The sequence below is a fragment of the Erpetoichthys calabaricus genome, chromosome 16, assembly GCF_900747795.2.
Source record: "Erpetoichthys calabaricus chromosome 16, fErpCal1.3, whole genome shotgun sequence".
Classification (NCBI taxonomy): Eukaryota; Metazoa; Chordata; class Cladistia; order Polypteriformes; family Polypteridae; genus Erpetoichthys; species Erpetoichthys calabaricus.
Genome location: NC_041409.2, coordinates 34,807,397 through 34,822,969, shown reverse-complemented (window position 1 = coordinate 34,822,969; position 15,573 = coordinate 34,807,397). Strand labels below are relative to the sequence as shown.

At 38.9% G+C, this 15,573-nt stretch overlaps 1 protein-coding gene across 1 annotated transcript in view; it reads right to left on the bottom strand.

The window, feature by feature from the left end:
- sptb (spectrin, beta, erythrocytic) overlaps positions 1 to 14,828 on the bottom strand; it is a 178,136-nt gene extending 163,308 nt beyond the window's left edge. Inside the window, exon 1 of the mRNA XM_028822033.2 lies at positions 14,658 to 14,828. The gene's annotated coding sequence lies outside the window, so the exon portion shown is untranslated. The remainder of the gene's footprint in view (positions 1 to 14,657) is intronic.
- Between the last annotated feature and the right edge of the window lie 745 nt (positions 14,829 to 15,573).

Genomic DNA, 15,573 nt, shown 5'->3' with positions numbered 1-15,573 from the left:
CTCTCACTGTTGAATTAAAACATGAATGCTGTCAAAACAAAACAATGCAATTACAAATACACAGATATTACTTATTCATTTGTCATTTTGTTACATGTCACTGTTTCACTTCACAAGAGTATTCACAAGTCCAGTTGCATGTGTGATGTGTTTTTTAGTTAGTCAGATGACTGGCACTGCATGGAGTCAACAAGAGAGCTGTATGGTGGAGTGTAGCCACTTAGGTTCACTCTTATGGAGTTATTTAAATGTTCATCTGTCAGTCTTGCGTTCTGAACTTTGATTTCATGACATTCATGTCAGAAAAGGCCGACTCACAGAGGTATGGAGACCCAAACAAAGCAGACATTTTCAGAGCTGCTTGGTGACGATTCTTACAGTTATCTGGCTCTACTAAGCTCCAGAAATGCTAAGAATGCTGTTGAGACTTTAACTGCACATTATTTTGAAGGTTTACTAATATATAACATATACAGTCCAATGTCTGTCTGACTGTCTGTCCGCATTTCACAAGATAACTACTTATCGGATTTAGATTTTTTTCTATAATTTGCTTGAACATTAATTTTGCGACGTCTCTCATTTCGCTATGTATCGTAGATCGCTTGTGGTACCAATTTATTTGCGCGAATCCGAGAAAAAGTCAGTGGGCCTTTGGGGAGGGTGAGGGGGAGCCTTCCTCACTTACTCACTTGCCAGCTTCGGGGCGTATTCCTTAACTCCACTTAGCTAGCAAATGAGAGAACAACTGAATTGAACTTTGTTTGATATTTAAAATAAAGTGTTACTTAGGTCTTGATGAGTTTGAGTCCAGATATTCTCTTAAGTGTATGCCACATTGAAAAGATAGATTGCAATTCAGATTGTGGATCGTGATATGATTTTTTGGAAAGATCGCCCACCCCTAATTTGACTAATCAAGTTTTCAAATTTATGTAGGATTCATTAACCCTTTGGTGAGCTACTTGGAAAGGGGTTGCAAGCTACAGATAGCTCATGAGCGATGTGTTGGAGGCCCCTGGTATAGGTGTTTGGTAAATCTGATCAAGTGGGGCAGTATAATATCCTTCATCTTTAATAACCTGTCCCTCTTTATCTGACTAAAAAATACTTTTTGTACACTTTTCAGTTTTTGGAATTTAGTGGCAAATAGTGGTTGCTCCTGTCACTTGCATATGTTGTAACAGAAGGCAGGGACAAACTCCTTTCCTGAATGGCCTGAAGACCCATGTAATGGAAGGACAGGAGGTGTTGGATCACCCATGCACATACCCACGGGACAATGTGAGTGTTATAATCCCAATGGGCAGCCCTGCGGGGTGCTGTGGGTACCATCAGAGGGATCTGCCAAGAGCAGATGTCCCTAATTTAGGGAATTCCTCCTGACCCAGAAATGCTTCCACCATGCAATGCTGTGGCCCAGTAAGTACTTCCATATCTGGCATAAAGGGAACCACAACACCTCACTCAGGGAGTTGGAGTTGAAAGGAGTGAAAACAGAATAAGTAAATAATTGTGTGTTTGATTGTGTCTTGTTGGAAGAGAGGTCTTGTACAAAGGAACTTGTTAAATAAAAAATAAGTTCATTTTAACCTGGGACAGTTGTGCTGCATTTGTATCAGGAGTTTGGGGCTCTGCTTCAAAACATTTACAACCAATAACACGTATGTTCGGTTTGTTATGATACTGCGATGGGCGCTCAGCAGGCTCCTATCAATTATGGAGAATCCACTGCATCCACTAAACAGTGTCATCTCCAGACAGAGGAGCAGCTTCAGCGACAGACTGCTGTCACTGTCCTGCTCCACTGACAGACTGAGGAGATCGTTCCTCCCAAACTATGCGACTGTACAATTCCACAAGGGGGGGTAAATGTTAATATTATTTAAAGTTATTGTCTGTTATACCTGCATTTTTATTACTCTTTAATAGTGTTTTTGTATCAGTATGCTGTTGCTGGAGTATGTGAATTTCCCCTTGGGATTAATAAAGTATCTATCTATCTATCTATCTATCTATCTATCTATCTATCTATCTATCTATCTATCTATCTATCTATCTATCTATCTATCTATCTATCTATCTATCTATCTATCTATCTATCTATCTATCAAAGGCTGGGGCAGGGGAATCGCTGCTCTGGAAGCCTCTGGGGATTTAGAAATGTGCCCTTATGTTGGGGGACTGCTGGCTGGGATGGGACGGGGGTATTCATTTCACTGCATCTCTGCTAATAGACTTACACTTAGTTCTATTACACTCTGCTATGTGCTAAATAAGTTGAAAAAGGTGTTGTGTTATATGTCCATGAAAACAAAGTTAAATGATTACCACTTGAGTCTGATGGACTGAATGGCCTCCTCTCATTTGTCAAAATACTTATGATCTTATGATTAATATGATGGTAATCTGGCAAAAAAAAATTGAAGATCGGAGATGTTTTCATATGTGGCAACCTGCCACAGATGTGAGCGGGGTGGGAGGACCAAAGACAGCAAAGAAAGGACGTAGCTGTGTTTTTTTTCTTTTGCCCTACTGTTACTGGGATTTCTGTGTCACCACAAGAGGTTTTGGAAAAGTTTTTATTTTTTTATTAAAGATGGGGAAGAAAAGACTTTTTCTGAAAAATTGGTTGCAGAAGGTTAAAATACTGGCTTATTCATAAGCCTCAAATTCTAAGTGTAAATTGAATCTGTGCCCCACTTAATCAAATGGCTGAACAATGTTGCCAGTTTATTGTTTTGGGGTTCCTATAAATTCTGCTTAAAGAAGGCCTCCTATGCTATGATTAGAAAAGGTTGTGTGACCACAGCAAAATTCCAGCTAAACTTATAGCAATTACAGTAAGATAAACAGTATGGTGTCCAGACTTTATCCATATGTATAGAACGCATTATTTCCACAGATAAAGTTATGCGGCAGTGACCAAGGTACGTGAGTTTGTGTTTCAAAGCCAAGAAGTGACTCCGGGAATAAAAACAGTCAATGGCGCCTTCTGACTCACTTATGGCAGCTGTGCTTGCTTCTTTTCATCTTTAAAAATAGCTCCTTACAGCAGCCATTCTGCCAATCCCCCTGTGCTGGAGTGCTTCACATTTTTCCAGCCTCGTGCAGCTGCTTCAGTGATGCAAATGACAGCAAGTAATGCCCTGCCCTTCAATGATCAGTGTAGAAAGGGCAACAATCCAAGCCTTCAAAAATTAAAACTGAGAGTTTGAAGAGGCCTTTGCTTGTGCTAATCCCTTACCTTCAGGAAATAAGCCACCTTTCTTTGGGAGAGGACCTTAACTTATGATTTGGAAGTGTTAATTCTTATCACATTTGCATCACACTGCAAAATGTTTCACTGAGTGTTGGAGATCAGTATTCAAGAAGGTAAAGAAAGCAATACCTTAGTTATCCAAAATGCATAACTGCCAAACTTCAGCTGAAACCTAAAAACCTTAAAGAGGAGGGGAGACAAAACATACCTGGTGGAGCCCAACGCCTATAATAAAATGTCTCAATTTAGTATTAAGTATAGGAAAGACTTTCACAGAGCTGTACCCTAGATCACCATACTCTTGTAGAACCTTCCAAAAGATATCTTGTACTAAATAATCACAAGCTTTTCCCAAATCTACAAAGTTCATATGGTGTATCTGCTGGTAACTGACTGAGTAAAAACTGATTATGATCATTCTGTACTTGATAACATACCAAAGAATAATATATTTCCATCCAATCTCTGAACTTGCCTTCTGCATTACCGGGTCTCAAGGAACTGGTGTCAACCCTGGCAGCATTAGCCACAATTAAAATATGTGCCAATTTGTAAAATCACATCTATACAAGAATACTCTAAATTATGTTTAAAGACATAATAAGTATATTTCACAATAACAACCCAAAAAACACCTGCAATGCTTACATAATTAAATTATGCAAATAAAAAAATTATAACAATAAAGATCTTAGGTGATAGATTTTTTGCAGTTGTTACTGTGAAATGTATCTAAATTTACTGTACCTGTAAGCTATCTGATACACCACAAGATGAAGATGCCAGCTTACTGATGCAGAAACAGGGAGAATATGCACTCTCACAACACTGTGAAATTTGGACTCCATTTATACCAATGTGGTTTGGAATTTTGATTTTATTCTTTTTCTGACTAATATGTACGTTTCATTACAGGAAATGCACTAACATTACCTGTCGCAATTACAGTTTTCTGATAAACTACAGTGTGTCACTACTGATTGGTACATTTAGGTTATGACACGTGTGTTCTGAGACTTTTCAATTATGGGAGACGGTGGTTTTGAGGCAAAGTTATTTATACGCAATGGAGAGTGACGATTTGTTGCATTGTTGATTAGCACAAGTATTGTACTGGACTCTGTAAATGTGACAATATGGACCATGTAAAGTGTAAACCTACTGTATAACTATTTTAATTCATTTTACTATAATAATACTCGTCAAAATCGAACATTTCTTATTGTCACTATGTTATATAAATCAATTTTTAATCAACTCCTAAAACTTTCATCTGTTTTCAGAATGGTTTATTTAAATTGTAATCTCAGTCTGAGGCCATGAAGTATTGTCCTGTTGTCTGTTTCCCCTTTAGAATGTTTCCTAATGGAGATGTCCTCGATTCTGCTGCTACTGGAATTGAGAATCATACTAAAGGGGAGGCCTGGAGCCACGTGGACTAACAGACAGGGAGGTGACATTGGATTAACTGCCAGTTTTCTCCATAGTTACACAAATGATTTGCCTTCAGCCTGTCTATTCGACCGTCCAGATACATTATAATATATATATATATATATACAATATAATATATAATAACATATTAAAGACACACAATCTCCTACAGTATGTCTAAGTCAATTTCTATTGTTTACTAATGCAAGAACTCACAGCTAATATGCTCTCGCTTTTTTTTCAGTCTTTTCTTTAATAACTGCTTCCGTTAATTTTCCCCAGATACTCATTAAGCTTACTGACCTATACTGTAGTCAATAATAGTAATTCATTTTTATTTACATAGCACCTTTGTCATGCTCAAAGCACTTCACACAAATTGAGAAAGAGCAACAGGGCATAAGGAACAATGGATACAAATGATATCCTCATGAAACACTAAATAAAGATACAGTAAATGCAGGATATGAAAAGTGTTGAAGGAAGGCAAGAGATAATAAGTTAGAATATAATAAAAAGTACAGAAACTACAAGGAAAGCCTGAGGAAATAACAGAGCTTGTGATACAAACACAAATTACCCTGAGCATCTGGACAAAGTGGGTGAACAGGAAGAAGGGTCAGAATATCAGGGTAAGTTCAAGGCCTTCCTGATAAGTTTGAAGTTGTCTCTCTATTATAAAAAGAAATCCTGTCCCCTGTCCTGATAGTCTACGATACATGATCTTCTCAAAAGATAATTTAAAGACCCGCGAGACGAAAGAGACCTGCCACGGTGCGTCTCACGGGAACATAGAACGAGAGTCTTGCAAGACACACCCTACTTACAAGCAATATCAAAAAAAAAAAAATCAGTAGTGTAAAGGCAGTCACGCAGCACACACAGCTCCAGGGCTCTCAGTGCATATAAAGTGTATAAGGTCAATACGGTAGAAATGAATAGGGTAGAAATTAAACGTCAACGATTAAACGAAGAAGAAAGAAAAGCGTGGAGAAAAGAGACTCAAATGCGTTGGACAGAAAAAAGAGCAAAAAAGAATAATCGAGGTGCAAATTCAGAAAATAAGGAAAGTAATTATCAGCCCGGAACAAGTGGAATTGAAAAAAAAGCACGTCCAATCCGGCTCTTAAATAAATGACAGTGAGTAAAATGACAAAGTAGAACTTCATAAAGACGTTTACAAACGTTGGCGCTAAACACATGCAGAGCAGGTTAGAGATTATGAAACCAGTGAAATTAGAAAGGCTCAAAAAAAAAAATGTTGGCGCTATACACATGTGGAGAAAGTTAAAGGATATGAAAGTAGGAAAATTAGAAAATATAAAAAAAGAAAGATCGCAGTAGCGCAAACAAACAAACTGCCTCATTTAACTATGCACCAGTCTAACTTTGGTTTTGCACAATAATTACTACACTATTGCACCTTAACACTTAATTCTACTTTATTCACATAATTTAACTTATTTATTATGTTCTACTATACTGTTACCTTTCAATCTATGACTTTTTGTTAATCTAACTGATATTCTTCTAACTTTGCACAGTTTTTGATAAGCGGATCAGGATGCATTTCACTGCATGTTGTCCTGTATAACTATGCATGTGACAAATAAAGAATCTTGAGAATTTCAAAAACGGAGTTTACCGCACATGTATTTATTGGTTACTTTTTTAGTGTATATATATTTATCTGTCTGCTTATTTAAAAACCTAAATTTACCCAGGAGTCAAAAACGTTCTGTCTAGCCCTTGTACAAAAACCTAGACAATAGCTGGGGTATCACCTTGGTAACCCCATCTACCTTTGGAACTGTGAGAGGAAAATAGCACGACTTTACAGACAGGAGTCCAATGCAGAACTCTACTTACTTTGTTACTTTGTAAAAAAAATTATTAAATGCTGATGATGTAGATCTTTTTGTCTATGCTGAAATTCCAAACAGAGAAACCTGTCCTGACCTCATTAAAAAGATTCAGCATATTGGGACTCGCAAGATTACAAATATTGTTTTTACAGAAGTTCTGAAATAAAAGTGAAACTAATGAAATAGCAACAATTCAAAGAAAATAAAAATCTTAAAAGTGTGTATCCGGAAAACCAAATACGGGGGTTGGCGAGCGAAGTGAGCAGGGGGCGAAGCCCCCTAGTTTTTTTTAAAGAATCAATTGTTGAGTCGGCCGATCTCAACAATTTAGGTAGGCTGTTCCAAAGTCTGGGTGCTATAGAGCTGAAGGTTCTGTCATCCTTAGAGAACAGGTCAGTTTGGGGAAACAATGGATTACCAGAATTGCTGGACCTTAATGGACGGACAGGAGCAGAGTGGTGGAGGATGTTATTGATATGGTGCGGTCTGTTATATTGCACATGTTCCATCTAGGTATTAATTTCACCGAAATTAATGTAAGGACCTGAGCAAACTCTGAGGAACTTTTACTTTTAACACTAAAATAGACCTGAGTATCATCTGAATAAAAATGATAACCCAGTCCAAAGTTACAAATAATATGACCAAGAAGAAGCATTTAGGTGCACTGGAACTGAGGGCTGAGGACAGAACCTTGCAGAACATAGAAGTGCTAGGAAAAATTCTAGAGAAGAGCAACTAGGCTAGGACTGTAGACGATGAGTTAAGAGTAAAGACTAAAACGGCAGGGCCTATTCAGTTTAAGCAAAAGGACATTAAGAGATGACATGATTGAAGTGTTTAAAATTATGGAAGGATTTGGCACACTGGATGAAGACTGTTGCTTTAAAATTAGTTCAACAAGAACATCCATCCATCCATCCATCCATCCATCCATTATCCAACCCGCTATATCCCAGCCAACACAGGGTGCAAGGCAGGAACAAACCCCGGTCAGGATGCCAGCCCACCGCAGGGAGCACACACACACCAAGCACACACTACGGACAATTTAGAATCGCAAATGCACCTAACCCGCATGACTTTGGACTGTGGGAGGAAACCAGAGTACCCAGAGGAAACCCACGCAGACACGGGGAGAACATGCAAACTCCATGCAGGGAGGACCCGGGAAACGAACCCAGGTCTCCTTACTGTGAGGCAGTCAACAAGAACATGGAAGGTGCAATTGGAAACTTGCTAAGGATACATTTTGCACAAACATTAAGAAGTTTTTCTTATAGACACATGGAATAAGTGACCAAGTAGTGTGGTAGACTGTAGGACTTTAGGGATCTACAAAACTCGACTAGATGCTGTTTTGGAGGAATTAAGTGAACAAGACTGGCAAGCTTTGTTGGGTTGAATGGCCTGCTCATGTCTGAATTTTTCTAATGTTCTAATTTCTCCAGTGTTTTCCACAAATAGTTTCATAGTGTCAATAAAAGCTAATAATTTATATATCAAAATCTGTATCATTATTCTAGAGTAAAAGTTACTTGACCATTGTGATTTTTATGAAACATGTCTTTAGATTATGTGGTCTGAAAGAGTGCTTTTAAGTTTGTCCCAAACCTTGAGGATGCAAATAAGGACAAACTATGTGAATAAAAAACTTTTTATTACAAAATAAAGAATATACAAGGGTGTCACTCTTAGGAAATATATTAGAACGCCGTCTGCAATAAACAAGAAACATATACATAACCCTAACTGTACAGGTGTCTACAATATTTATCAAGTGAGGTGCATCCCCCAGTTACCTCCTTACCCTCTTTTTTTGTGACTTCTTTTCCTCTCGCTATTTCTTCTGTTGCCCAACCTGATCTTTCATGGTCCAGGTACAACCAGCATTTAACTCCTAGGTTAGAAGTACTTCCTAGCGAGAACCTGACTACCACGTTTGAGGTCACGAAGAGATTAACAAACCCCTGCAGTCATCCTACAAGAGCTGCATGTGCAATTCTGGATCCCAACATTGTGATAATGAGGTTATCCAGGCATCCCAATCTCAGCTGCCTGTTCTGCACAAAGGGCAACATAGAGGCATGTATTGAAAAATGTTTATCGTTATAGCGTAGAAGACTCCTTTTGTGGTTCACATCATCCACAACACTACTCACAGCATCAAGGCTGAGAAATTATGAATGGTTCCCTACTGTCAATAGACATTTCAGGATACCTGTCACCTGGGCATCATACAGCACAAGACTTTCACAGTCTGCTCTGCACTGTTGCAGTGTCATATATTGTCCCTGCTGAGCTATTTTTTACAACTGATAACAATTCGATTGTCAGAATAAGTAATTTTAGTGAGATTTGTACAAGTTAATTGAATAGATGTTGCCGAGATATGTTGTGGCTATCAAAACATTTCTCAATGTTCTACTGACTGTATATCCTTATGCTTTGAAGCCAGGCCATCTTCTTAACCTGTGTACGTAAGTATGAAGTGTTATCATAAAAGAATGTCTTTCTCTAGGCCTGTAAGGCCAGGGTGGCACTAGGAAAGTAGATGAGTGTGGAAGGGAAGACTGTTAACACACATAAACTGAACTGGGCAAGAAAAAAAAAACAGTTGTCTGTGACAGAAGGGCAAAGAAACCTTCAAAAGTTACAATATATATCTAAATAACTAAAAGTGCATTATCACTTATATCTGCATTGACTGCCGAGTTTGTCAGTTAATGTTACATTTCTGCACAGCTTCTACTTGTCCTGCACTTACTTTGATTCAATAAACCTTGTTAATTGTAAAAGAATAATACAATTTAAATGGTTTTAGGTTCGGCGGCATGGTGGTGCAGTGGTATAGCTGCTGCCTAACAGTAAGGAGACCTGGATTTGCTTCCCGGGTCCTCCCTGCGTGGAGGTTGCATGTTCTCCCCGTGTCTGCGTGGGTTTTCTCCGGGTGCTTCGGTTTCCTCCCACAGTCCAAAGACAAACAGGTTAGGTGCATTGGCGATCCTAAATTGTCCCTAGTGTGTGGGTGTGTGTGTGCCCTGTGGTGGGCTGGCCCCCTGCCCGGGGTTTCTTCCTGCCTTGCACCCTGTGCTGACTGGGATTGGCTCCAGCAGACCCCCGTGACCCTGTAGTTAGGATATAACAGGTTGGACATTGACTGACTGACTGATTTTAGGTCAAAATACAAACACCATGAAATAAAAATGAAATGAGTTATTATCAAATTTCTAAAGTTCTAAGGAAAACAGGCAGACTATGCAGATTCCACAGGGAAGGCAGCACATCACATAATCAAGCTGAGGACAAAATACTGTGAGGAAGCTAAGCCATTTGCAGCACCAGCAAAACATCCATCTATTTACCAATTTTATGAAAACACCTTTTCTAGTACAGAATTGTGGTGTGCTGGGGGCTATGAGCTGAACGTAGATGAGATGCCATTGGATTACAAACATACACAAATGCCATTCATGAAGGACCAGCCTCACCAAGTAATTTTGCAGCATTTCTCTGCATACTTGGAGAACTCCACATGAAAATAAGGAAAACATACAAAACTCTGCATGAAAAGCATCATGTACTGTATGTAAGTGAATATATAAGAAAACACTTGATTGGTAAGCAACACCTAACAGACAATTGTCATGATACTTTTAGGGGGAAAATTGAAATATTTTATAATACTGAAGCATATCTACACAAAAAAATGATAACTTTCTTCACTCAGCATTTGACAATGACATGTTTTACTCATACTAGGGGGCTTTGCCCCCTGCTTGCATCGCTTGCCAACCCCCCTGGCCTGTGCTACGTGCCAGCCACTTTGCATCTCTGCCGCTTTATGCGGATTTCTCTTTCACCAAACAATTCTCGCGGATTCGCCTCTTCATTGGGAAGAAACACTACTTTTCCCTGATGGCAACACGAATTAGACCAGTGGTTCTCAATCTGTGGGGCGGGCCCCCCTAGGGGGGCACGAAGTAACAAAAAGGGGGGGCGCGAAGATGTGAAAAAAAGAAAAGAAGAATCGAAAATATGAAAAATACATCTATTGAAACCAAAACAAATTAACTTAAACTACATTCTGATACTAGAAAAGTAAATATAGAGTTAGATAAATGTCGATAAAAGTTAAGTAGGTATAACAAAATATGCATCTATGATATACCATTAATTAAAAAAGAACAAATTGGTATTAGTGGGCTCCTTTCAACAAAACATTAGGGGGGTGCGATTAAAACTGTTATGAAAAATCGGGTCGCAAATACTTAAAGGTTAATAATAATAATAATAGAATATTATTATTAATAATAATGTAATTTAGGCGGAGTGGTGGCTCTGAGGCTAGGGATCTGCAGTGGCAATCGGACGTCCCTAAAAAGGGACTCTGCTCTGTTGGGCCCTTGAGCAAGGCCCTTAACCTGCAATTGCTAAGCGCTTTGAGTAGTGAGAAAAGCGCTATACAAATGCAAAGAATTATTATTATTAAAGGTTGAGAAACACTGAATTAGACGATCTACAAGTCTCTGACTTAAAGTTTAAATCTAAACAATATATTCAATCTCTTTTCTCTGTTCCATTATTTCACTGAGTAATAATTTCCGTTTGTCTGCACAAATGTGATCTTTACTATCATTTTTTTTGAGACTTTCGAATTTTAGTACTTTCATAATCTCTAACCTGCTCTGCATGTGTATCGCACCAACGTTTTTGAATTCTTTGCGACGTTCTATTTTGTCATCTACTCTTTGTCTTTTATTTCCGACCCCGGGCGTGGTTACATCTCTTGGCACAAAGTCTCGTCTCATCTCAGGATTTGTTTATTATAATAGAGAGATTTATCTGTTTATCTCATCATCAGTTTTAACATTATGCTTCAGGACTGTACATTCCTATATAAATATATTATTACCGAATATTTGGCAGATGCCTTTATCCAAAGTGATTTAAAGAATTTGAGATACAATTGATGACATATTTATTGTTTTTCCAGTTGGAGCACAGGATGGTGAAATGACTTGTTCATTGTCACTCAATGTCAGTAGCAGGATTTGAACCCACAACGTCAGTGTCTGAAATCCAAAGCCACATGCATGTACACAGTGTGTAAGTGTAAGTAATTATGTTCGTTTTTTCATCTTAAGTTCTTGCTGCACTAAAGAAAATGATACTTTCGTATTCTCTATTTTGCTTGCAGCACTGGACCTTGGACGTCGTTGGTAGTTTGTCATCATGCTTTAATTCTCCTCAATACAATATGAATTTGGGTACCATTTTTTAAGATAGTTCATTTTCAAAGCTGTTAGCAAAGCTTTAATTAGTTGAAGTGCTCCCGGGCATTAGGCTGCTGTTCTGATTTGCCTGCTCATTTGTATGTTCCATTTTACAGCTTGAATAATAAATCCCTTGTTCTTTAATGTGTTTTGTGATGCTTAAGTGCACGATAAACATCTCAGCATATCATAATCAAATGGTAATTGTCATCACAGAGATTTTTTTGCAAACTAAATAAAAGAGGCTGTTTTTAATTTGCATTAACATCAAAAACAACCTTTTAAGAGCCTTTCAGTCTGCATATTGCACTGAGGGATTCGCCTTTAGTCCATTAAATATCCAGGAGACAAGGTCTTTCAGACCCTTGAGATTCAATATAATGCCAGACTTTAATAGTAATCTCAAACAACAAACTTAAGTACAACTGATTACTGAAGCTCTTCAGTGATATTATAGTTTCTTTACTTTGTGATCATCCAGTAAGTGGAATGAGCTGCATACTTGCCAAGGCCTGGAGACACTAGCAGCTCACTTTTCTGAGTGTATCCAAATTTAGATGTGGGGTCACAAGGTTACTCCTCTGACCTATACTCTACTACTGCATATGGATAACAGCAGATGTCGGCTGCAGCACTTAACACTAACAACAACATGGACCAGTGTTCTTTACATTTGACTGTTGTCCATGTCAGTTGTTATACCTTTTAAATAAAAGCACATGCCAGTGGCAAGTGTTTCATTTGAACTAATAAGTCCTTTATGTACAGTGTCATTATATACAGTACCATATAAAATGGATACAAAGCAATGACCTACACAGAAGGATAAATACCAGAGAAGCCTTTTAAATGCAACTTAAGGTACATTGTAAGTTAACTGGTGATATCATACTGTGAGTATATAATAAAATAACTTGAAGAGAAAAAAAAAAAAGAGTCCGATTTCAGCCATCTTGGGTAACTTGATAGCACAGTGGGTTGTGCTGCAGCTTCAAACGGCCTTGGCTTTGGCATGAGTCTTGGCAGGCTTTTACGCTTTAGCACATGCTCAGTGGGTTTCCATGGGTGTCATCCCACAAGTCTAAAAATGACCATTTGAGTATGTGGGTGAGGCAGGGCTCATGAGAGTGATCTTCATTTTAGTGAGCGAAGAATGAAAAAATGGATGAATATCCAACAAGAGTCAACATGGAACTGAGCATGGAACTCAGGGTCTTAATCAGCAAACTGGATATTAATCCAGTCAGCCAGTATATGAAACAGTTTGAATATTGACATGAAATGGCTTCAGTATAAATGGAATATAATATAAATGCTCCACTTGTTTGAAGTGATATTACTTTTAAGCAGTTTCATTTTGAACTGTGATCTAGGTTACTTTATGAAAGCGCTTTAACGACGAAAGTCGTTATAAAGATGGACGTTGTTATTCAGCTGCAGACGTTTCCTTTCAACAAGCAGACGTCCTCTTTAAAGACCACGTACGTGACGCGTCGATAATGGAGTGGAGCTGATAAGCTGGGCCACCCAGGGCTGCGCCGCAATGGTCCTATCAGAAGAATAACGAACAAGAGACACCGCAAATATTACCAAGGACGAAAAGAAAAACAATAATAGTCTGTTAAGTGCTCAAGCGTGATCCTAACAACACATACAGTTCTAAATACCTTATTTTTGTTTGTTTTGCATTTTTTAAATTTTGTATCAAAGTTAAAGAAACATTGGAAAAGGCAATGGTGTAAATGAAACTTCAACAAAAGTGGAAGGACACACGTCTGTAAGTTAATAGCTGGTATCTGAATGATTACATATCATAGTGTGTTTAGACCCTCTTTATTTATTAAATGTATTCATTTAACGCCACATAAGAGTTTACAAGTAAACGTACACAATCTTTCAAATGCTAAGAGACAGCATACCGGTCTACACAGAGAGATCAGAAAACCGCGTAGACGTTCACTTCTCATAAAATACTCATAATGTAGGTTGGAAAACCTTTGAACTTCAGATTGCTGAGACTGGACAAAACGAACAATATTTACCTTGTAACGAACATTGTTGCAATCTTTCAAAGTTTTACTTACTGCTGTTACGATATATTTGGTGGTATTGAACCCCGCGTTATAAACAAAATATTATTACAATTATTTGAAGCTGCCAAACGATTTTAAGTTAATGGCACTGTGGTACAGAGAATGCTTTATTTACATATCGTTTTGTTTTAAACAAACCGAGCAAATGGACTGAAAGAAAAGCCGCGGTTCTTACTTTGAAGCGCTGTTCAACAGACCATGCACACGTCTTGTACCTTTTTTGATATTTGGCTCTATAAAACGCAGCCGTTCCAGATACACGTTTACAGAATGTTTAGGTGTTCTCAGTGCCGAACTGGTTACTTCCACTCTATTACTAGTGCTGACAATTTCAGGTCACACTAAATGGAAATGCATTTCATATATAAAATATATCTTCTTCATTTTGGTTAGACTCATTTCCGAATTACGATTAGATTAATAATTCTAAATTAATTCACATGACCCTGGTTTGTTGGCAAATCAATAATTTCCGAGATTTTGATGGTTTTACTAGACCAAACAGAAAGAACAGTGCGCGCAATTTGCGAACACAAAGTACAACTTTCACATCGCGCTCATGCAACCAAGAGCCACCGTTCATATAACCGCTAACCAAGCACAGATGATGAACTAAACTGCAAGTGATCAAAGTTGCAATTCACATTGGTTGTCTTCAAGATAAAGTCTACTTTTGGCTAATTACAATCGAAAAGATGCCAAGCAATCATAGATATAAAGTGCCTACCAGTTGGTGGACGAATGCTGTCATTTGTGTCAAATTATGCCGCACTTCGGCACCGGGACGCGGGACAGGAGACAACAGGCAGGGGTGACAAGTGTTGCGAGCCCTCCCTGGATACCAAAAAAAAGAAAAAAATTAAACAGGAGAGAGGCTAAGCGGCTGAGGCTGCGCAAAGCGCGCGCACGCCCTCTATCCAGCCAGTAAGAGCGCCGCGCGCGTCCCCACGCTGACCTCGCCCGTTAATTCCCAGTTGGCGCGCGGCTCTCGCGTGCAGGTCTTTTTGTGTAGGCGCTGCTGTATCTGCAAGGCGTAGGTGTTTGTCGACAAATTACTCTTCCTGGAAGATTTCACGACTGTGCCATCATTTACTGGGGAAACAGTACGTAGTCTGTTACTGACGACGAATGTGAAAGAAATTTAGGGAGGGGTGCATAGCACACGAGGAAAGGGTGAGATCATGTAAGCACACCTTGTCCAAAAACAGCGTCCCACGGACCGAATTTTAGAAGATCCGCGGTCGCCCCCGCACAGAATACCCATTTCAATATTTGCCGTATATGACTTTTGACTTGGAAGAAGATTAAAAATATTTCGCACGTGCGCTTTATGTCACAGCACTAAAACAAATCTCTTGAAAGAAATCGTAGTCCAGTGTTTGAAAAGAGCAAAGGCAACAGTGTCGCTGTTCACCGCGGTTTATATAGTGCCCTTAATTAGTGCCGTCAAACACCAGAAACCAGTCCATCATCCTTCAGATATTCGTTCATTTTGTTTGAGATGGTTTTAAGAAGGGGCGGCACGGTGGCGCAGTGGGTAGCACTGCTGCCTCGCAGATAGGAGACCCGGGTTCGCATGTACTCCCCGTGTTTGCGTGGGTTTCCTCCGGGTACACCGGTGTCCTCCCACAGTCCAAAGACAT